At 35.3% G+C, this 23,941-nt stretch overlaps 1 protein-coding gene across 3 annotated transcripts in view; it reads right to left on the reverse strand.

Annotated features, from left to right (window-relative positions):
- The window catches only part of COL5A2 (collagen type V alpha 2 chain), a 408,452-nt gene that overhangs the window by 324,037 nt on the left and 60,474 nt on the right, over positions 1-23,941 (reverse strand). For 2 of the 3 annotated variants that reach the window (XM_063790630.1, XM_063790631.1), the window contains one exon: positions 1,554-1,660. The exons of the other annotated variant lie outside the window; for it this stretch is intronic. The gene's annotated coding sequence lies outside the window, so the exon portion shown is untranslated. Of the gene's footprint in view, positions 1-1,553; positions 1,661-23,941 lie in introns of those variants that run through there. 3 annotated transcript variants of the gene reach the window in all.

Genomic DNA, 23,941 nt, shown 5'->3' on the forward strand with positions numbered 1-23,941 from the left:
CAGCTCCATCAGGTCATGTATGCTCTTCTCTAAACTGATTATTCTAGTTAGCAATTCATGTAACCTTTTTTCAAAGTTCTTAGCTTCCTTGCATTGGGTTAGAACATGCTCCTTTAACTCGGAGGAGTTTGTTATTACCCACCTTCTGAAGCCTACTTCTGTCAATTCATCAAACTCATTCTCCATTCAGTTTTGTTCCCTTGCTGGCGAGGAGTTGTGATCCTTTGGAGGAGAAGAGGCATTCTGGTTTTTGGAATTTTCAGCCTTTTTGCACTGGCTTCTCTCTATCTTCGTGGATTTATCTACTTTTGGTCTTTGATGTTGGTGACCTTCAGATGGGGCCTCTGAGTGGATGTCCTTTTTGTTGATGTTGATGCTATTCCTTTCTGTTTGTTAGTTTTCCTTCTTACATGCCCCTCTGCTGCAGGTCTGCTGGAGTGTGCTGGAGGTCCACCCCAGACCCTGTTTGCCTGGGTATCACCAGCAGAGGCTGCAGAACAGCAGAGATTGCTATCTGTTCCTTCCTCTGGAAGCTTTGTCCCAGAGGGCCATCGACCAGATGCCAGCCAGAGCTCTCCTGTAGGAGATGTCTGTCGGCCCCTACTGGGAGGTGTTTCCCAGTCAGGATACACAGAGGTCAGGGGCCAACTTGAGGAGCCCCTCTGACCCTTATCAGAACTCGAATGCTGTGCTGGGAGATCCACTGCTTTCTTCAGAGCCGTCAGGCAGGGACGTTTAAGTCTGCTGAAGCTACACCCACAGATGCCCCTTCCCCCAGGTGCTCTGTCTCAGGGAGATGGGGGTTTTATCTATAAGTTCCTGACTGGGGCTACTGCCTTTTTTTCAGGAGGAATCTAGAGAGGCAGTCTGGCTGCAGCGGCCTTGCTGAGCTGTGGTGGGCTCCACCAAATTCAAACTTCCCGGTGGCTTTGTTTACACTGTGAGGGTAAAACCGCCTACTCAAGCCTCAGCAATGGTGGACACCCCTCCCCCTACCAAGCTCAAGTGTCCCAGGTCAACCACAGACTGCTGTGCTGGCAGCGAGAATTTCAAGCCAGTGGATCTTAGCTTGCTGGGCTCATGGGGGTGGGAACTGCTGAGCCAGACCACTTTGCTCCCTGGCTTCAGCCCCCTTTCCCAGGGAGTGAACGGTTCTGTCTCACTGGCATTCCAGGTGCCACTCGGGTATGAAAAAAAAAAAAAAAAAAAAAAACTCCTGCAGCTGCTCAGTGTCTGCCCAAAGGGCTCCCCAGTTTTGTGCTTGAAACCCAGGACCCTGGTGGTGTAGGCACCAGAGGGAATCTCCTGGTCTGTGGGTTGTGAAGACTGTGGGGAAAAATGCAGTATCTGGGCCAGAGTGCACTGTTCCTCATGGCACAGCCCCTCACGGCTTCCCTTGGCTAGGGGAGGGAAAGCCCATGACCCCTTGCACCTCCCAGGTGAGGTGACACCCCACCCTGCTTCAGCTCACCCTCTGTGGGCTGTACCCACTGTCCAACCAGTCCCAATGAGATAAACCGGGTACCTCAGTTGGAAATTTAGAAATCACCCACCTTCTATGTCGATCTCGCTGGGAGCTGCAGACTGGAGCTGTTCCTGTTCGGCCATCTGGTCAGCAGATCCAATTTACTGAATATTTTAAGCCCATTGTTGAGACCTACTGCTCAGAAAAAAAAAATCACTTCAAAATATTAGTGCTCATTTACAATGCTCCTAGTCAACTGAGAACTCTGATGGAGATGTAAAAAGAGATTACTGTTGTTTTCATGCCTGCTAACAAAACATTTATTTTGCAGCCCATGGATCAAGGAATAATTCTGATTTTCAAGTATTGATTTAAGAAATACATTTCATAAGGCTATAGCTGCTGTATTTATGACATTTTTGTGCTGTTTGGGTTGCTATAGCCTTGTAGGATATTTTGAAATTAAGTAGTGTGATGCCCCCAGCTTTGTTCTTTTTGCTCATAGTTGCTTTGGCTATTTGGAGTCTTCTGTGGTTCCATATAAATTTTAGGAATTTTTTTCTACTTCTGTGAAGAACATCTTAGGTGTTTTGACAAATATTACAATGAATCTGTAGATTGCTTTGGATAGTGTGAACATTTTAAAAATATTAAGTCTTCTAAGCCATAAGAAAGTGATACTTCCCATTTTATTGTGTGCGTGTTCTCTTCAATTTCTTTCATCAGTATTTTACAGTTTTGTATAAAGATCTTTCACTTCTTTGATTAAATTTATTCCTAGGTACTTTTTGTAGCTATTATAAAAGGGATTGACTTCTTGATTTTTTTTCAGATTGTTTGCTATTGATGTATAGAAGCACTACTAATATTTTTATGTTGGTTTTGTAACCTGCAATTTTGCTAAATTTGTCTATCAATTCTAACAGTGTTTTTGGTGGAGTGGTTAGGATTTCCTATATATAAGATCAAGTAGTGTGCAAACAGGGACTATTTAACTTCTCCTTTCCCAATTTGAATACCATTTTTTCTCTTTTTACTGATTGCTTTTGCTAGAAATTCTATTATTATGATGAGTAGAAGTGACAAGAGTGGACATCCTTGTCTTGTTCCTGATCTTGGAGAAAAAGCTTTCAATTTTTCACCATTGAGTATGATATTAGCTGTGGATCTGTCATACATATATGGTCTTTATTTTGTTGAGGTATACTTCTTCTATATCTAATTTGCTGAGAGTTTTTATCATAAGCAGATGTTGAATTTTGTCAAATGCCTTTTCTGCATCTACTGAGATGATTGTTTGATTTTTGTCCTTCATTCCATTAGTATGGTGTATCACATTTATTGATATGCACATTTGAATCACCCTTGCATCCCAAGGTTAAATCTCCCTTGATCATAGTGAATAATCCTTTTAAATGCTGTTGAATTCAATTTGTTAGTATTTTGTTGATTTTCGCATTTCTGCTTCTCAGGGATATTGGCCTGTAGCTTTCGTTTTTGGTGTGTCCTTGTCTGCTTTTGACATCAGGGTAATGTTAGCTTCATAGAATGAGAATAGAAGTATTCCCACCTCTTCAACTTTTTGGAATAGTTTGAGTAGAATTGGTGTTGGCTCTTATTTAAATATTTTATAGATTCAGCAGTGAAGCCATCAGGTCCTGGGCTTTTCTTTGATGGGAGACTTTTTATTACTGTTTTAATCATGTTATACATTATTGGTCTAAACAGGATTTCTATTTTTTTCATGGTTCAATCTTGGTAGGTTCTATATGTCCAGGAATTTATCTATTTGTTAGTAGGTTTTACAATTTGTTGGCATATAGTTACCATAGTAGTCTCTAATAATCCCTTGTATTTCTGTGTTATCAGTTGTAATGTCTTCTTTTTGATCTCAGATTTTATGTGAGTCTTCTCTCTTTTTGCTTAGTCTAGCTAAAGATTTGTCAATTTTGTTTATCTTTTCAAAACACCAACTTTTGTTTCATTGATCTTTTTTAAGTCTCCATTTCATTTATTTTTGCTCTAATCTTTATTATTTCTTTCCTTCTACTACTTTTACGTTTGGTTTGTTCTTACTTTTCTATTTGCTTGAGGTGCATCATTAGGTTGTTTATTCAGCCTTTCTACTTTTTGATATAGGTGTTTATTGCTAAGAACTCCTGTCTTAAGGATATTTGTCAGTAATATTCACTACTGTATGCTCAGCACCTAGAAAAATTTATGGCAAATAGGATACATTTTTAAAATTTTGTTTAGTTAAAATTTTAATTAGGATTTTGCCTATCTTAACAACATTATATTTCAACCAGTAAATAGCAGTTTCAAGCAAAAACAAAAACAAAACTCCCCTCCTAGAACTGCTTTTGCTGTATCCCATAGGTTTTGGTAAGTTGTGTTTCCATTTTCATTTTTCTCTAGGAAATTTTTAATTTCTTTTTTTATTTCTTCATTGACCCATTCATTATTAGAGGCATGCTATTTAATTTTCATGAATTTATAGTTTCCAATATTACTTCCATTATTGATTTCCAGTTTATTCCACTGTAGTCAGAAAAAATACTGGATGTTATTTTGTTGTTTTTTGTTTTATTTTATTTTAACTTCTGGGATACATGTGCAAGACGCGCAGGTTTGTTACATAGGTAAACATGTGCCATGGTGGTTTACCACACCTATCCATCATCTAAATATCAAGACCCACATGCGTTAGCTATTTATCCTGATGCTCTCCCTTCCCCCACCCCTCCAACAGGCCCCAGTCTGTGTTGTTCCCTTCCTTGTGTCCATGTGTTCTCATTGTTCAGCTAATACTTATAAGTGAGAACATGTAGTGTTTGGTTTTCTGTTCTTTTGTTAGTTTGCTGAGGATAATGGCTTCCAGCTCCATCCAAGTCCCTGCAAAGGACATGATCTCATTCTTTTTTATGGCTGTTCTGTTTTTTTTTTTTTTTAATTTGTTAAGAATTGTTTTGTGACATGCCGTGTGGTCTGTCTATCCTAAAGGATTTTCTGTGTGCTGTTGAGAAATATGTGTACTCAGCAGCTGTTGGATGGAATGTTTTGTAAATGTCTGCTGTTAGGTCCACTTGGTCTAGAGCACAATTTAACTCTGATTTTTTTGTTGGTGTTGATTTTCCCTCTGGACAATCTGTCCATTGTTGAAAGAGGATGTCAAAATCCCCTACTATTACTGTGTTGCAGTCAATCTCTCCTTTTAGGTCTACTAATATTTGTTTTATATATTTGTGTGCTCCAGTGTTGGGTGCATATATATTTATGATTGTTATATCCTCTTGCTGTGCTGACCCCTTCATTATTATATAATGGCCTTCTTCGTCTTTTTTATCATTCTTGACTAAAAGCCTATTTTATCTGATGTTAAGTATAGCTCCTGCTGCTCTTTCTTGGTTTCCATTTGCATGGAATATCTTTTTCCATTCCTTCACTTTCCACCTGTGTGTGTCTTCATAGGTGAAGTGATCTTGTAGACAGCATGTAGTTGGGTCTTGTTTTTTTTTTTAATCTATTTAGTCACTCTATGTCTTTTAATTAGAGAATTTAATCAATTTACATTCAAATTTATTATTGATAGGTAAAGGTTTACTATTGCCATTTTATTACATGTTTTCTGGTTGTTTTACAGATTCTTTCTTTCTCTTTTCCTCTTTTGCCATATTCCTTTGTGCTTAAGTGATTTTCAGTAATACATTTTGATTCTACACTATTTATTTTGGTATATCTATTATAGGTATTTGCTTCGTGGTTACCATGAGGCTTACAAAAAGCACATTATAACAGGTTATTTTAAACTGATAATGACTTACCTTTGATCACAAAGAAAAGTAACAAAAAAAATCTCTGCACTTTAATACCATTCTCCCCCACATTTTGACTTACTGATGTTTCCGTTTATATCATTTTATGTTGCCTATCTCTTAGCCAATTGTTACAGTTATTGATTTTAATAATTTTGCCTTTTATTCTTTATACTTAAGACATAGGTGATTTAGTTACCCCAACTAAAGTATTAGAGTATTATAAATTTGTCCGTTTCTTTCTTTTGTAAGGTGATTGCTTTCTTTCATAGGCTAGGATGCATAGAATATATGAAAATGAGAAGACAACAATTTTAAGACTACAAAATTTTACCATCTTGAATCTTTTGAAAAAGCTACCAATCATCTCCACTTACAAAGCTTGAAAAGCAAAAATTTTACCTATATAATTTTTAGACAATCATATAACGGCTTTACAAGGCCACCAGGCTATTAAAGGAGAATGCAGAGTATTGTAGATGCTTCAAACCAATGAAAAGTATTCAACTTATACCTAAAACAGAAAAATTATTTTCCCTTTACCCATAATTTATCTTCTAATTTTACCAGCAGCATTCTGTCAGCCCAGTACACTAAAACCACATTGATAGGAAAATGTCAGTCATGTTTTCTTCTTAGATTCTATGAGTTATTAACCAAGAGCACAGCTGGATGATTAACTACTTGTCTTAGTGCAAAATGTTCCAATTGCACCCTGACTGCCAGAATTTTTTTTCATTTTTTATTTATAATTTTCCTGGCAAGCATATTGTTAACTTTACCTCTCTGTAGTTAACTGCCAAATGTGAACAATAAGTTATTCAACTTATCCGCTTTCCTATTCTTCCTATTCTTCTAAGCAAGTCTAGTTTCTGCTTAAAGAGGAAATATTCACTAGAAAGATTTTAACAAATGAAAGAGTAGAACAAAGCAAACAACATAAAATAGAGAAGATAGTCCTTTGAAAAATATTTTAAGATACCAAAATGTCTAATACTGATGAGAATGAAAAGGCATATGATACAAATAAAATTAAGTAAAAAGGGGAAGTAATTAGATATGTAAGTTTTTTTAATTATAAGCCAGTTTTTGGATCAGCTATATGCTAGTAAATTTTAAGACAGAAGATATGCATAAGTTCCTAGACTATAAAATTACAAGTTGACACAAACAGAAATACAGAATTTAAATAGAAGAAAACATACTAAAAAATGTAAATAGTCAAAATAAATATTCAAAATCTATAAAATGACAATTTTTTTCCTCTTCCTTTCCAAAACTAACAACTTTCATTAACTTAAAAAAAAAAATTCTTTCTGCATTGTGTAGGAACTTCAATGCTCTCAAATACAACTAGTAATGGTGAAATCCTTGTCTTCTTGCCCATCTGGAAAGGTAATGCATCTAAAGTTTCTCCATTAAGTACAATACTTGCCAAATGTTTTTAATAGATCACCTTTACCAGGTCCAGGAAGCATATTTCTTATAGGTTTCTGAATTTATAAATTTACAAATGTCTTCTAAACTTTATCAAATCCTTTTTTTCACTTGTAATTAAAATTATCATTATCATATGTTTTTTTCTCCTTAATCAATTAATGTGGCAAATTAGTATTATTGCTTTTTCTCATGCTAAAGCATCTTCACATTCCTAGGATAAACCCTATTTGATTATGATATATTCTTATTCTTATTTGTATTATTTATCAATTTATTATCAATTTTTTCAACATTATTACTTACAGAAATAATAATTTCAATTTAAATTCAATGAATTCACCCACCTAGAAAAGTATGGTACTAACAGCCTCTTAATACTAATAAGAGATTTCAGAAAGATTATCAAATACTAGATCAACTTCCTCTTCATTACCATCTCTCCCAAGTCATGAGTGGCATTGGAAACTGGCAAGAGGAAGTGGAATTGATGATTCATTTAGTTTGAGTTTCATGGAGTAGATCTAAAGTTCACAGTCACTCCCACATAGACTGAAGTGATTGCTAGCCTTCTCATAGTAGGAATGACTTCCATGAATCCTGCTATAACCCACCGTGTTGACCCACCTGTCATGTAGACACAAAGGCATAGGCAGACTGTCTTACACTGGGGAAATATGTTCATACAGGAAGGGAAACAAGGTCTTAAATGTAGAAAACCAGAAATTAGTCTAAGGAAAATTCTTCCAGTCATCATATCTAAAAAACGCAAGCAATGAATCCAGCCTCACCTGTGCCTAGTCAAAAGAGAAGTAATCTGTCAGGAACACATGCAATAATGCAATTAATGCAGTTATTACATGAACACACATGTTCTCCTTTCTGAATTTTGTGAAATAGTATTTATCAGAAAGTCCAGGTTTCTTGGACAAAAACCTGTAGCTGCACTACTAAGAGTATATCTGCTTGTGATACTATGTGTTCTCTGCATTCCAATTATCAGTAAGAAATTATTTTGATTAACTATACAAGAGAAAGACTGAATTACCTTCTTACTCTCCCTACATATAGAATATAACAAAAATTTCTACACTTGAATAGGTGATTAAGAAGTATATAGCAAGGTTGGGCCCGGTGGCTCACGCCTCTAATCCCAGCACTTTGGGAGACCCAGTCGGGTAAATTACCTGAGGACAGGAGTTCAAAACCAGCCTGGCCAACATGGTGAAACCCCGTGTCTACTAAAAATATAAAAATTAGCCAGGCGTGGTGGTGGGCACCTGTCATTCCAGCTACTCGGAAGGCTGAGGCAGGAGAATCGCTAGAATCCAGGTGGAGGTTGCAGTAAATAGAGATCGTGCCACTGCACTCCAGCATGGGCGACAGAGCAAGACTCTGTCTCAGAAAAAAAAAAAAAAAAAAGTATGTAGCAACTTCCAGTCTTGGCTGTGACATATAAAGAACTTGAAAATTCTAATAGAAGTGCATTCTGCAAAATACTTGACCAGTATTCCTCAAAACTGCCAACGTCATCAAAAATAGAGTCTGAGAACAGAAAAAGACTTCAGGTAAAAACTAAGGAAATCTGAATAAACTATGAATCTTAGTTAATAATATTGTATCAATATTGATTCATTAACACAAAAAGTGACAAATGTACTATGTTAATAATAGGGGAATCTGGATCTTAACTTCTCCGTAAATCTGAAACTTTTAAAAAGTGAAATCTATTTTTTAAAGTATGTAGCCAAAGAATATAAGAAAAAATATAGAGGGATATAAGATAGTATCAAATACTTTTTTCTAAATCATGTGATGTCTTTGGAATTTTTCAGCCAATCTGTAATTTGTTATAATTTTCTTTCTCAGTTTAAATATTCACTTTCATCATTAATTCTATATAAGCAGTTTATATTCCATTTGTTTTAAAAGGGCTGCCAAAATTATATGAGCTTCAGACACCACCCTAGCTTTAAGTCATGGTTAGTTATTCGCAGTTGCTTTCTACTCACTGAATACTCCTCATGCCTCTATATTTTTGCATGTTGAAATTTTCTCTAATTTTCAAGGTAAGTCCATATTGAATGACAGAGACAATTTATCCAAAAACAATGAACTCAGTATGGTAAAACCTGGATTGTCTTCCTAAATCAAGCCTTGTTCAGTACTAGCACCAACTTTACGGAGACACTTAACTTCTTCCTATGAAGAATCTCAGTTCTGCCACTTGTCAGTTCTATGGCCTTGGCTAGCTGTTTAACACATTAGTGCCTTAATTTGCTCATCTGTAAAATGGAGACAATAACACTGGGCAAGGATAGGGTTATCTTATGGCTGCACTGGGGCAGCTCTGTGCTTATCTCCACGGATGCCTGGAAGTCTGTTACTGATCCTTGGTCAAAACAAGAATGGGAAGTAATAGCTAGTGATTTAGAACATGTCACTTAAAGTTCAAAACTCCCCTGGAGGCACTCCATATTATCTTGTCTACATTATTTAGGATATATGGATTGATGGTTTGCATCTGGTTTAACTTGTTACACAGCTTGGCTGTAGCAAAGTGACCAGTAAAGGTGAAAAAGGCCCTTCAGTAAACTTGCATTTGAACTATGCTGAACTTAGACACCCCACACATATCTGAAAAGTGCATAATCCAAAGATGAAATGTCTCATGTGCAACTGAGAAAAGACCTTGACAGGTCTGCAGTGGGTGTTTTCAGACATCCTATGATTGCCTACACTTTCCTTCTCCTCATATCCTATATTATTTGCAATCATTACAGCCTTACATGAGTGTACCCTGTGGAGTCTTGAAGAGTTCTTTTATTTTGAGACCTTGTATAGCACCATCAAAAGGCCCTTGTAAGGATTAATTGAGCTAAGAAATGTAAAGCACTTAGCACACTGCCTTACCAGTAATAAGCGTTCCATAAATGACAGCCATGATTATTCATATTTTCCCTCTTTCCAATAAGGTCCAACCCCCACCCCATTAATGACAACATTGAGATGGAATTAATTGCTTCCATGAACTATTATTATCTGTAGCAGTGGTTCTCAACAAAGAGCTATTTTGCCCCTCAGGGGACAATTGGCAATGTCTGAAGACATTTTTGGTTGTCACAACTGGGAGAAAGGTACCATTGACATCTGGTAATTACAGACCAAGAAAGCTGCTAAACACCACCCCAGGACAGCCTCTCACAACAAAAAATTATTTAGCGCAAAAAGTCAATAGTGCCAAGGTGGAGAACACTGGTCCAAGTCACTCTTATTGTTTATCTTAATTACCATCACATTCCTTAAGCACCAGGCATAGATCCCCGCAGGTGCGTGCATGTGTGCATGTGGGTGTGCTTGTGGGTGTGCTTGTATTCAGTAAAAGTCAAACCTATAAGACGGCCTGAAAATTTCTCCTGCCTAGCCAAAGAACTACCTCTCTTTATGGCAAGCTGACTAAAGAAGGGCCTCTTCCTTTTGCTGTTGCTGCTTACCACAAGTGTTAGCTACATGCAGGGAATCAAAGAATGAGAACTTTGTGCTACAATATCAGCTCTTCTGGAGGTTTGTGCGTCTTCCCAATTATATCATCGTCACGACTTTCTCAAATCAGGCGAGAAATGCTTTTCCACTCTCTGGTCTTTCTTTCATCCCTAGAATGAGATTGTGCATCCTCCACCAGAAACTCTCCCGAAGGCTGTAAGTGTTGGCAGATGATCTCACTTTATTTCTATCCAATGCCTGCAAAGTGAATCTAGCGCATAGGAAAACAACTGTGACAACCACATACTCAGAAATTCTCCCTCACTCTTGCTCCTCACAGAAAACTACGTAAGACTATATTCCAATGACATTCTGGAGGTCATTTTTATTTTTTCCCAGAGTATGTTCATAACACTTTACACAACCCATACCCTAGGAGTATATCTGATATTTTCCTTTTAAGGTGACCAACTGCCCCAATTGGCCCAGGACTTTCTCAGGTTGAGCATTGATAATCCCATGTTCTCAGAAACCCCTCTGCCCCAGACAAACTATGATAGTCAGTCCCTCAACTCTTACTCAAGTGCTTCTTAGCATGTAAAACAGCTACATTTTAATAAATGTTGTGATAAAGCAAAATTCCACATATTGACTTCCATGTTTTATTGAATGTAATTACTACATTGGAGTGGTTCTCCAGGACATTCTTTCTCCCAGATCGACTACACTACTATTGCCTTTATATGGCCAGTACTGTCAAAGCACAACACTGAGGTCACTCACACTAAGAAGCCACTTTCCACATTATTTACACAGTGGATAGGACAGAATCCAGAACTTTACCTAAACAGCTTCTTCCCCAGAGCTTAGCTCCAAGACAAGCATCTTATTCAACATAAATAACAACTGAAACACTCTATCTACTGTCACAACTACTAGTAATCCAACGCATCACTCTAATTTATATTTCCAGTATCAAGTCCTTCAGATGTGTGTAATTCATCTTCATGTGACAGCAGAAAGAATTCATATTGCCCGCCATGGGCCTTCATTACTGAAAATATTACTGCAAATATTTTAAATTATATTTACATTATAATTATAATTACATTATTACTGAAAATAAGCAGCCATCTGTTTTTACGGCAGTCTTTACTTGGATAGGTCCCATTTTTAAGCAATCTAGATTTTAATGGATTTTAGCTTTTAAGTCAAACATCTTCATTTATAACAGATTTATTTTCCAACTCTTCTACCTTCAAACGCCTTACAATAGCCCCACCCTTATCCCCATTTTTATTATATAAACATATAACAAATAATTGTGTTTCTTTTCTCTTGTTTCTCAGCAATCCTGTGAATTAGCTAGCTCAGTTATTGTTATTCTCATTTTAATTTTTATAGATGAGCAAACTTATTTGACATCAAAACAGAAAAAGATAAGTTCCCTTTGAGAATGTATAACTGTGTTATTGTACTTGCAGTCTAGAAACATACCTTAAATTCATAGTGTTCCATTCAATCCCTCTGAGTTATTTCAGTATCTCATTTGCTATGATAACATCATTAATAAAAACCATCCACATCACCAGCCACTGGCTGATCCAACTTCAAGTGCTGATACACCTCACACTGCACAACATACATCGGATAGTAAATGTTAAGAAAAATCACTGGTTTTCCGAGGGGGAAAAAAAAACACTAGAATTCATCACAAATGAAGATCGATTCACATTTAAGCAAATACCAAAATTATTCAGCAGTTGAATTCCTGTTAATATACTTTCCTTCATGCATTACCTAACACTGAAGTCAACATCTCTAATGTAAGATAATTTTCAAAAGTCTACTATATTAAATCACCAGTAGAATGCATTCATTAGATAAAGTTAACTGTAGTATTAACATAACTTGATACAAAATAGCAGTCTTTGTACAACATAAATGGTGAAAGGACCTGGATGAGTTTATACCAAAGGAAAGTCCTTAATTCTTTTGCCACAGCCAAGACTTTCTCCTTTCCTAATGCATGATTCGGATTTCTACACCCTACCCATTTTGTAGGTACGCAGTAAATCAGTTGAACCATGTACTATATAGTTAACTCAGCCTATTCAGGTGATCATAAAGAAAAAAGGAAAAGCTTGTTTCTTGAGAAGTTCCATCCTTCTAAATTTACTTCCTCACTAATGAACAGAGGTCACCTATCCACTACAATACAGTAAACAGAAGTGATTTCATTTGTGCCATGAGAATGTGTCCTGCTTCAGCTGCTTACAAGCAAATAATAACACTAAATGTTTGTTTTGTCTAGACAACACATTAAATTCAAAACATGGCTTCAAATAAAATAAAACATGAAATATATAAGCATTTGTAACTAACTGGAAGAAGAAAGTTACTGTGACTTACCAAAGATTTAAGTTAGAGCATGTATCACTAATACTGAAAAATCATATTATAAATGTATGTTTTGAACTAGTCTTACCTAATTTTGAAGACTGTCAAGTTTTTTTTATTAATATCAGTACCCTCCAACAATCTTAAAGTATATTTTATCTGACATTAATACAGCTATGCCAACTTTCTTTTAGTTTGCATTTGATTATTATTTTTTATCTTTTTATGCTTAAACTTTCTGTATCCCTATGCCTCAGATATCTATTTTGTATGTAGAATATAGCTAATTTCATTTTTCCTTTATTTTTCAATCTGCTAATCTCTATCTTTTAACTGAGGGAGTTTGATACATTTGTTTTCATTGAGATTATTCAAACTCCTGAAAGTTTTTTGAATATCTATATATTCTGAATTTTATATTAATTGTTAACTTTTGTGTGTATTACCTATGAATTTTGATTATTATAGTAGAAGGACATTTGTACTGATAAAATTGAGAGCCAGTATTCTACGATAATGTGACTAAATAAACTCTTGAGTCATTTCTAAGAAAATTACATAATTCCAAAACAAACATTCCAAATATATTTGTAATAGCTTCATCCCAGCAAGTCTGTTATGCTGCCACAATGGACACCAAATGACTCCCTGTTGCATTTAATTTTCTCTGTCATCTCATCTCTACCTCTAATTGTACTTTTTTCTCTCTCCATTGTCTTTTTTCTGGCTTTAGGAATGGGTGGTGTGGTAAAGCTGAAAGAGCAATGAGTTATGAAGTCTAAGAAATGCATTTCAAATCCCATTTCTAGTACCACTTGATGGCTTGGCAACCTTGAACAAGTTCCTATTCCCCTCATCTGCAGAACAACAATAAAAATATCTATTTCATAGAGTCATTATAAGAATAAAATAATGTGTGAAAAGAGGTGTTCAATGTGTTTTATTTCTCTCCTCATCATCACATTAATAGTGTAAAGTCAACAGAATTATATAAACTTGTTATAACAGCAACATAAACTTTTGATATATAATTTCAACAAGTCATTTTCAGAGATGTCATCTCTGGCTGTCACATTATCTAAAATAAAACACACACACACAATCACACTCAACACATAAAGCCACACACAACACGTGACACAGAAAATGTATACACCACATACAATCATACTCAACACCCATACAACATGCACATACAACACATACAACATACATAGATAATAAACAATCTTCTTCTATAAACACATATACTCACATACATAATTTCATAGGCCCAAAACGTATTTTATTTCCTTTATAGGATTTATTCAGTATCTGAAATTATACAATTGACTGACTGACTTATTAAATACCAATGCTCACAGGAACAGAAACATTAATGGAAAGGGAAAGTGACACAGCTAGCTAGTATGTGCTAAAAAAAAGGCTAAGTCTGACAGGATGTGATACATTATGGAAATTTGTCTCCTCCAAATTTCGTGTTGAAATGTAATCCTCAATGTTGGAGGTGGGGCCTGGTGGGAAGTGTTTGGATCATGGGTGCAGATTCCTCATGAATGGTTTAACACCATCCCCTTGGTGATAAGTGAGTTCTCCCTCTAATAGTTCATGTGAGTTCTGCTTGTTTAAAAGAGCATGGCACCTCCCCCTTCCCCACATCTCTTGCTTTTGCTATGAGATGTGCCTGCTCCCCCTTTGCCTTCCACCATGATTGTAAGCTTCCTGAGACCTCACCAGGAGCAGATGCTAGTGCCATGCTTCCTGTAAAGCCTACAGAACTGTCAGCCAAATAAACTTCTTTTCTTTATAAATTATCCCGTCAGGTATTCCTTTGTAGCAATGCAAAAACTGACTAACATGGAAAATTTCTACCAAGAAGTGGGCATTGCTATAAAGATGGTAATGTGGAACTGGCTTTGGAACTGGGTAATAGGCAGAAGTTGGAAGAGTTTTGAGGTCTCAGAAAAAGATAGATAAGGGAAGTTTGGAACTTCTTAGAGAAGTGTTAAGTGATTCTGACCAAGTGTTGATAGAAATATAGACAGTGGAGGCTAGGCTGAGAAGGTCTCAGATGGAAGTAAGAAATTTATTGGGAACTGGAGTCAAGGTCACCCATGTTATGCCCTAGCAAAGAGTCTGGCAACACTGTGTTTATGTCCTGGGAATCTGTGGAAGTTTAAGCTTAAGAATGATGACTTGGGGTATCTGGCGGAAGTAATTTCTAAGTAACAAAGCATTCAATGTGTGGCCTAGCTGCTTCTAATAGCCTAAAATCAGTTACAGGAGCAAAGAAGTGACTTATAGTTAGAACTTACATTTAAAAGGGAAGCAGATTGTAAAAGTTTGAAATATTTGTAGCCTGGCTATGTGGCAGAAAAATAAAAACCATTTTCAGGATTGGAATACAAGCATGTTATAAAGCAACCACTTGCTAGAAAGATTAACATGACTAAAATGGAGCCAAGAGCTAATAGCCAAGATAATGGGGAAAAGGCCTTGAAGATATTTCAGAGATCTTAGAGACAGCCCTTACCATCACAGGTCAAGAGGCCAAGGAATAAAGAATGTTTTCAGGGGCCAGGCCCAGGGCCCCATTGCCCTGCACAGCCTGAAGACACTGCTCCCCACATCCCAGTTGCTCCAGCTCCAGCTGCAGCTCAAAGGGCCCCACATACAGCTCAAGCCACCGCTCAAGAGGGTGCAAGCCTCTAAAATAGAAATTCCTAATCCTGCTCCACAGAAATGGCATCAGAATTAAATTAATGGATAGAAAATATGGGAAAACACTTAGAACAGAGACAAGTACTCAATATATATTTATAGAGACTTACTTATATTTAGAATTCTCTAAGACCAGTAGTACCGGATGATCATTATAGTACAAATTTTAGCCACTCAAAGTACTTGCTTTCAATTCAGTAAAACATTTAGTATTAGTTCCATAATTAAGTAAAATCTGTATCATTATAAATAGTTAAAATCCATTTACAGACATATATCAAGCTCATTATGTTCAGTTTTTAAAACTGTCTAATATTCTATAATGGCATACTTTATATACATATAAAACATTAAAAATAAAGAAGTTCATCTCTCATTGTTTATGTTTAAATACATATTTAAGTTCTGGAATCATATTTTAAAATATGTAAAAAGCTATAAATGGTAACATTTCTGCAAGTGGACTAGCAGGAGGATTTTTTACTTTTAATTTTAAGCCCTTATGTATTGTTTAAGGATTTTACAAACAGCATATATAACTCACATACTTAATCAAAATAGCATGTATTTTTCCAAAAATACAGTCATTATAAAGTGGAATATATCCTTTTTCTGATGAAGCATTTTTAATAAGTAGGTATATTTAAAAAAATACATTTTGAAGGACAAGAGTTGACTTGTTAAGTCATTACATCATCTTCTGTTTGTAGGCTTTTATTATACTCATACAAACAAGCTTTATTTTGAATACTTTCATGAACTCACACCTCTCTCATCTGAAGCTAAGACTGTTCCAAAAGTTGAATTTTGCAAGCCAGTCAATTAGTAGCAAATGCAATGACTTCATATTTTGGGAAAGTTGACATATTTTTAAAAACATTTTTTTTCCATATGCTACACTTGGCACTAACTTCAAAATGCTCCAGATTGTTCTGGATCATTTCATGGCAAAATTCATTTCTGTATTACCTCATTTTCTTCCCCAAAGGATGCCTTTTTTCTGTTCAAGTTAAGCAGACATTAATATCTCAGCAGGGAAAATATGACTCTTGTAATTTTTATAATAGCCTTTTCAGTCCCAAATATTAGAGTGGTATTACAGTTACTGCTCTATAACTATACAAGATTCCTTTAAGTTTAGTTCAGTTCAACAAATATTTATTGATCATCTTATATGCCACAAACTAGGGTAATTTTTAGAGTTACAAAATTAGCTCAGTGTTTAAATGTTCTGCTGTTCAAATATTCATCAACCAAAGGGGAAAAAGATATCTAAAGAGAATTTTAATATGACCCCTGAGGGTCAAGAACCCACAACGGAGGGGAACCTCTCTGGTTTCTATTTTTCAAAATAAGCATGCACTCTTCCACTCAAATTTATATTTTTGTCTTATAGGTTCCTACTAGGTAAAGTCACTTTGTACCTTTCTTTGTACCAGGCTTTCTATATAGCTGCAAATAATCAGACTCTGAATAATATTCTGTGAATAACAATAATTAGTGTCTGGAAAAAAATATGGCAAGGACATATACTTTGGGTCTCACAATATGTGAAACTAAATCCAGTATGAGAAACTTAGATCCTAAGACAGCAAAAACGAATGCAGCTGATAGAAAGAAGAGTGGAGATAAAGAATGAGGAAAAGGAGAGAAAATGAGTCAGTTCTATAATTCTTCTCTCCTATAAGCAAAGACATCTGCAACCCAGGAAATGCCTTTAATCTCCCATGTAACTAAGGTCATAGCTTTGCTTTCACGTACCTATTTTGAACTATTTGTCTAAAGCAGTGGGACAATGTGCTCTTGACTGTTGCTGTGAAAACACACAACATGAGAAGAACTTAACCTTGAAATTGAGTCCATTTTTGAAGGAAAAAATGTCTTATGGGGGAATAGAAAGCAGTCTGCATGAACCTTACCTGGGAAAGCAGCCATAAAAGACAGTGTTGGTTCAAAGGACAGTTGTGACTTAGAAAAAATATTTTACTATAAAAATATTATAGTAGGAAAAATTAAATGACACATACTGCATGAGTGATGAGGCATAGAGTAGGGCACAGGTTTCTCTAAATACTGAATTAATTATTGTTTTTTGCATATCCTTTTCTTTACTAAAAGCAATTTCAAAGGTTAGATATCCTTTTTTTTTTTTGAGGGAGAAATATTCAGATTCCTATAGTTTCTAAAGTCTCTGTGACCCAATTTTACCCTTTTGTTAGTTTTGAGATCACTATTAACAACAAATCAACCATGACCTCAAAATAATTTTAATTACTTTCACTTATCATATTTAAAGAGATGACTGCTAGAGGACTAATTTCATTAAAAAAACTGAAAAGCCACATTTACAAAATGTGTGTTGTATGAATGCATTGTTTAAAAAATTATCAAAGATCTACTTTTTACTCAGTATTATATATGGGGCACAAAATGAAAGCACAGGTGGAATCTTCAAAGATTTTCTACAAAGAATTTTTTATGTCATGACTTAAAAGTGAAAGCATCTCCATCTAAAATTCTTTTCAGGTGAATATACTGTTGCATCTTACTGTAACATGTATTCTCTAACTTGAAAGTATGCCTTCAAGTTAAAGGAAATCTGAGCTAAAGATTCTATGAATGAACAAATAAATATAAATGGATAGAAATAATCACTCTATAATTGTTTACATATTTTCCTTTCACACTATGGATCTTTTTAAAAATACTTTCTAAACAAAGAAGAATGAAGCACCTTTATCTTCAACAAAGTTAACAGGAAATATGACCATATAGGAGATTTAGTTGTCAAAATATGCCCTCATAATGTAAATCTGAACAAAATGTTAAATCGAATATATATATTTTTATATCTTTTTTTTTTTTTTTGAGATGGAGTCTCGCTCTGTCGCCCAGGCTGAAGTGCCATGGCACAATCTCAGCTCACTGAAACCTCCACCTCCCAGGTTCAAGTGATTCTCCTGCCTCAGCCTCCTGAGTAGCTGGGATTACAGGCGTGCGCCACAAAGCCTGGCTAATTTTTTTGTATTTTTAGTAGAGATGGGGTTTCACCATGTTGGTCAGGCTGGTCTCGAGCTCCTGACCTCGTGATCTGCCCACCTCGGCCTCCCAAACTGCTGGGATTACAGGCATGAGTCACCGCACCCGGCCTATATTTTTATTTCTAAACCAATGTAATTTACCAAATAGCATTACTTCATAAATATATTTTGCTAGCTAGCTTAGAGATCCTATCTTTGATTTGTTGAATGAGGTACAGACTATAGTTTATTGATTTTATGATTCTGTTTTCTCATCTTCACAATGGCGACAATGGCTGCTTCTGTCAGGTAATATGATGACAGTGTTTTGTCATAAATTGTACAGTTTCTCAATGTTTAAACTCTTTCAGAGATAATGTTATTTCTCAAGTTTGTCAAATTAGGATAATAGAAGAATTTTCCAAGTACAGTATTATCTGTCTTTAGAGTACACGTATAGGTCTGGAGGAATATCATGCTTAATTGATTCAAGATTTTTGCAAGATAGATCCAAAGTGGTTAATAAGAAATACAACTTAATAAAAATAATGATATTTGAAAATAATTATTTAGACATCTGGAATTCAGAAGAAAGTGAGTGAAAAGGAAAAAATTAGTTTTATTATGTATAACCCTTTATATTAGCATGTTAACAAAGTTCCAAGATTAGCAGAGATCAGAATAGTGGAAAGAAATCTCCAACTCTTCCTGGGGAAGCTTTTGACTCAGCCCACACTTCAACTTGGCTCTCATTCTTCTTGTCCTCTACAGGAAAAATGAGATCTTTTTGCCCTTTTCTGTCTTTCTGCCATGCATGGTGACTTAGAATGTTAATGTAGCTTTTCCACAATGTGTGTAAGCAAATACTGTCTTTGTGGCCTCAGGAAAATATGACACCTTGTTTTATTATGTGGCTCTGTTATTGAATACTTGTGCATTAAATTTTAAAAATTCTTTTAAAAAATACTTAAAATTTTCGCATATTGCACTGTTTGTTAACACTGGTATTTGAACACTTTCTAAGATCTTGCATTTTAAGTTCTGCCTCTCTTTATCTACATATCCTTTTATTGCCTCACTGTCAATAATGAAAAACTGATGTACTTATTCCATCACCAAGTACATTTATGTCTTTCATAGTTAACTCTGCATGAGATTTAAGTAGATGGGGCCAGACTACTTCAGTTAACTAATTTCCTACCATATTCTTGATACGTTTGAAAAAAAAAGATAAAAATATACTTGTAGGATAAACAGTGAATTTTGACTTCTCTCCCAAAGTACATAACCTAGATGAGAAAAATGTGGCTTCAATTACAATTGCTAATTATTGTAGCATTCTTTCCCTCTGCACCCAGGTACAGAGTCTTTTTCAAGTAATGTTCAAGGTAACAACTACTGCTCTTTAACTGTTGGCACAGGAATATAAATGTATTTGTATTCCCTAATATAGAAAGGTTTGCACAATTTTGAATTTATATTATCTATGCAGTTGTAAGAATCCTATAATTAGTAGTTCTCAGTTTAAGTGGACAAAATATTGAAATAAATATTTTACTTTTCCCTTGGTAATCACTGACACAGGCAAAGCACTTATATCCGCCTGAATTATTTAGAAGTAATAAGCAGTTTTCCATAAGGCCAGACAAAGGCACTATGTTCCACTTTGCAAATTATGTAAAGTTCCAATCCCAGGAACTAGAGACTAGGCAGGAAAAAAATGCTGAATTTTAAAAATAAACAGCAGTTGCTATTATTTTGTTAGAATTATAAAATATATTTAATATATTGTTACCAATTACGTGCATGAGTGATCTGTAACTAAGGCTCATATGATCTTACAGGACAAAGTCCAAATACCTGAAAATAATCAAGGCCCTTTATAATCTGATCCCAACTTTTCTGCTTCATCTTTACTTTCTACCTTGCTTCCACCAAAATGTAAGTTAAATTGTAGCCTGCAGTTCCTGCAGAACCGTACCCAGGCATGGTATGGCTTGTCACATTCCCAGACATTTGAAAGTCACTCCCCACCCCACTGCCTTCAGTGCCCTTCCCTTCTCTACTTTACAATTCCTACATATTTGTTAAGACCCAGGTCAAAATCAGCTCTCTGAAGCCTTCTCTAAACTTGGACAAGCTCAAACATTTCACGCCTGTATTACTGGAGCACTTTGTACAGACCTACATTATACCGGGTAATGATAATCACTGGATAATCACATGACTATTAATCTCCCATAAACTAGATACATGGTCCTCAAAGACAGGAATTCATGGTGCTTTCATGTTTGTGTTTCCAGTTTCTTGAATAGTACTTACACAAAATAGAAGCTCAATAAAAACATTTTGAATGAATAAATGTTTGAATAAATCATACACTAACCTAAAGTAAATTTGAGTTATAACCAAGACCTTTTCTTAAGTCCACACTAATCTCCCTACTCCATTATCAAATGATTTTTACTTTTTTTGCAGGTCCACCAAAAGTGACAATCTTGCAACTTCTGTATTCACCCATCCCAATCCCTCCACTTTCTCCTCCTTCACCTAGAGGAAGTTATGAATATAAAACTGAGAGATTTAGGGTAAAAAGAATCATGCATCACAGAATAGACACATTACAAGCATGATTATTTGTTTCTCCTTGCGAACCAATTATTTGTTTCTTCTTGCAAACCAATTATTGAATAATTTGTATTGAATAAATGAACTGGAATGTTCTGAGGGACCCAAAGTGCACTTATTGGGTCACAGCTGACCCATTTTTAAGGGTATAAATAGCACCCTACAGCTGAGAAAATTCCTTATAAGAGTTACCTAACTTAAACTTGGAGAGCAACGAGCTGCTTGTAATTTATTATAAAAGAAGCTCTCATCTTTTGTTGGGATTCTCTCTCTTCCCTAAAGAATGTATACACTTTAATCATTGTAATAAGAGAAATCTTCCCATCATTTACTCCTCCATGGCCAATTCCAAAGGTGATTTCTTTTTTAATGCATATCTATTATATCTTAACTGTTTACATTAAGGATATGAGGCAGTTTAGACAACAACAAAAATGCATATAATAAAATATAATTAGAAATAGAAAATAGTTGTCATAGAATAGATAAGGTAAATACATAATTTGTAAGAGCAACATAGATGCCATCATTTAGCTTAAATTCTGATTTTAAGTTGCCTGAAAAACAAGGTAAAAATGAAGGCTAAAATGAGTCATCTAATTCTCATTGTTTAAAAAGGAGAAAAGCGGCCGGGCGCGGTGGCTCACGCCTGTAATCCCAGCACTTTGGGAGGCCGAGGAGGGCGGATCATGAGGTCAGGAGATAGAGACCATCATGGCTAACACGGTGAAACCCGTCTCTACTAAAAATACAAAAAATTAGCCGGGCATGGTGGTGGGTGCCTGTGGTCCCAGCTACTCGGGAGGCTGAGGCAGGAGAATGGCGTGAACCCAGGAGGCGGAGCTTGCAGTGAGCAGAGATCACGCCACTGTACTCTAGCCTGGGCGACAGTGCGAGACTCCATCTCAACAACAACAAAAAAGAGAAATGCTAACATTGCAGATACTAAGAAAAGCTAAGATTTTTCTGACTCCAGATTTTAAAAGAAAATTCTCATTGTAACTTTGTATATGAAATATGAGATACTAAGTAATTAGTAAATTTTACCCTCAACAATTACGCTGGAAAATCTTATGACTATTATTTATTTTATTATATGATACAGGCTTATTATTAAAATTCAGTGAAGATGATTATACATCAGGTCAAGTTATTATGGTCTTCTTGGTCTAATTTCTTCCAAAGACCACTGTTAGAGTAGCTGGGAAAGTAGTTCTAAATTCTATGTGAGCTATGAACCCTTCTAAGAATCTTTTGAATACTACAGACCTCTCAGCACAAAAATGCACCAGCATACTAGCTTTGTATACAATTTCAGGAAGCTCATTCATCCCTTGAAGCCCATCCATATGTCCTAAGGACCAGAGTATAGATGGATTACACAGTCTTTAAATTTGCAGGCTTAACACTTTTGATTTAAAAAAAATGAGGAGTAAATGATTCAAGGCTGTAGTTTTACTGAAATTCCTAAAATATTTCTTCTGAATCACTCTGTGAACCCACAGGGCAAAATTCCTTTTCTCATGCTAAAAGTATACTTAACTGCTGAGACAATGTCACTTTTGCTTTCCACAGGCATTTTTTACGGCTGGATGAAAGGGTATCCTTAGGTGCTGGTTGCTAAACTGACAGGTCATAAAACTGACATCTCATTATCAAAGGCCACAGAGAGGCAGGGTGCAGAGGTACCTAAGGCAAAACAAAATTTTCTTCAAAGAGATACTCGAGATACTCAGCTCAAGACATGTTAGTGGAGTGTTTTCTATGTCCTTTACATTTTGTGTACATTATTTCATTTACAATAAATTAGTCATTATCACACTATAAATATGAAGCAACCAAGGCTCAGAGACATTAAATAACTTGCTCAACTTTTCATAGTTAGTAACAAAGCTAAATTTCAATCTGAGATATATAACTCCAAGCTCGTGGTCTTTCTAGCACACACTATTTTGATTTGGGAAACTCTACATTCTAAGAGACTCCTTTCATAACTCTGCTCAGAAAGAAGGTAAATAAGATGAAGGTTTTTTGTTAAGATTTAAACATTGGCATTAGGTTAAGGGTATTCCCTGAATGGACTCTCCCATCTACTTCCCTAGTAGTTATGTAGTCATTTATTTAACCAGACTTGTCCAATATGCACTGGTTGTTTGTGGGTTTTAGAATATATAACTCCTCTTAAAGGGAGTGAAATATTTTATATATATATATCAGCAGTTAAAAATGCTGTTTGTATAAGTAATTACCATTATTGTAGTGAATTTTGCCTGTGGGCAAGAAGTCAGAAACATACACATAAAATATTTTAGGAATGTCAAAGATGAATGGAATGGGATAATAGGCTCTATCTAGGGAAGGTAGATGAGATATTCCAGAACCCACTAGGATGAAATAAAGCATCTAATCTCCCTTATTTGGGATGTACTTAAGTTCAAAATTGTCACACATAAAGTTTTTCCTCTTTTCCTTTAAAATATCTAAAAGAATAACAACAGTAAAATGTTTTAAGCTAAAATATTTTAAGCTAAGAGTAAAGATAATAGAAAAAGTTATAAAAATTTAAAGCTAAAATCAAAATTAAAATATCACTGTAAAATGATCAAAAAATGAGAAAAAATAATAAAAACAGATTTGCCTGTTGGGTCCCAATATTTTTAATGAAAGGCAAATGATGTGTTCCATCTTAAAACATAATTATTTAAAAACCTCTAGTACAAATAAGTAATTAATATAGATATAGTTATAATTTATACATGTATTTATGCTGTTCAATTATTTTTCTGTAAAAAATATTAAAAATTTTTTAAAAGAATGATAGACCAAAGAATCCACCCATTCACACAGAAAATAAAATAAGTCATATACAGGGGCAAAAAAATTAAGCTAGCCTCAGACATCACACCAACAATCTTTAGTACCAGAAAATAATAGAACAGTATCTACAAAATTCTTCTTAGAAGTATTTTACA

The sequence above is a fragment of the Pan troglodytes genome, chromosome 13, assembly GCF_028858775.2.
Source record: "Pan troglodytes isolate AG18354 chromosome 13, NHGRI_mPanTro3-v2.0_pri, whole genome shotgun sequence".
Classification (NCBI taxonomy): Eukaryota; Metazoa; Chordata; class Mammalia; order Primates; family Hominidae; genus Pan; species Pan troglodytes.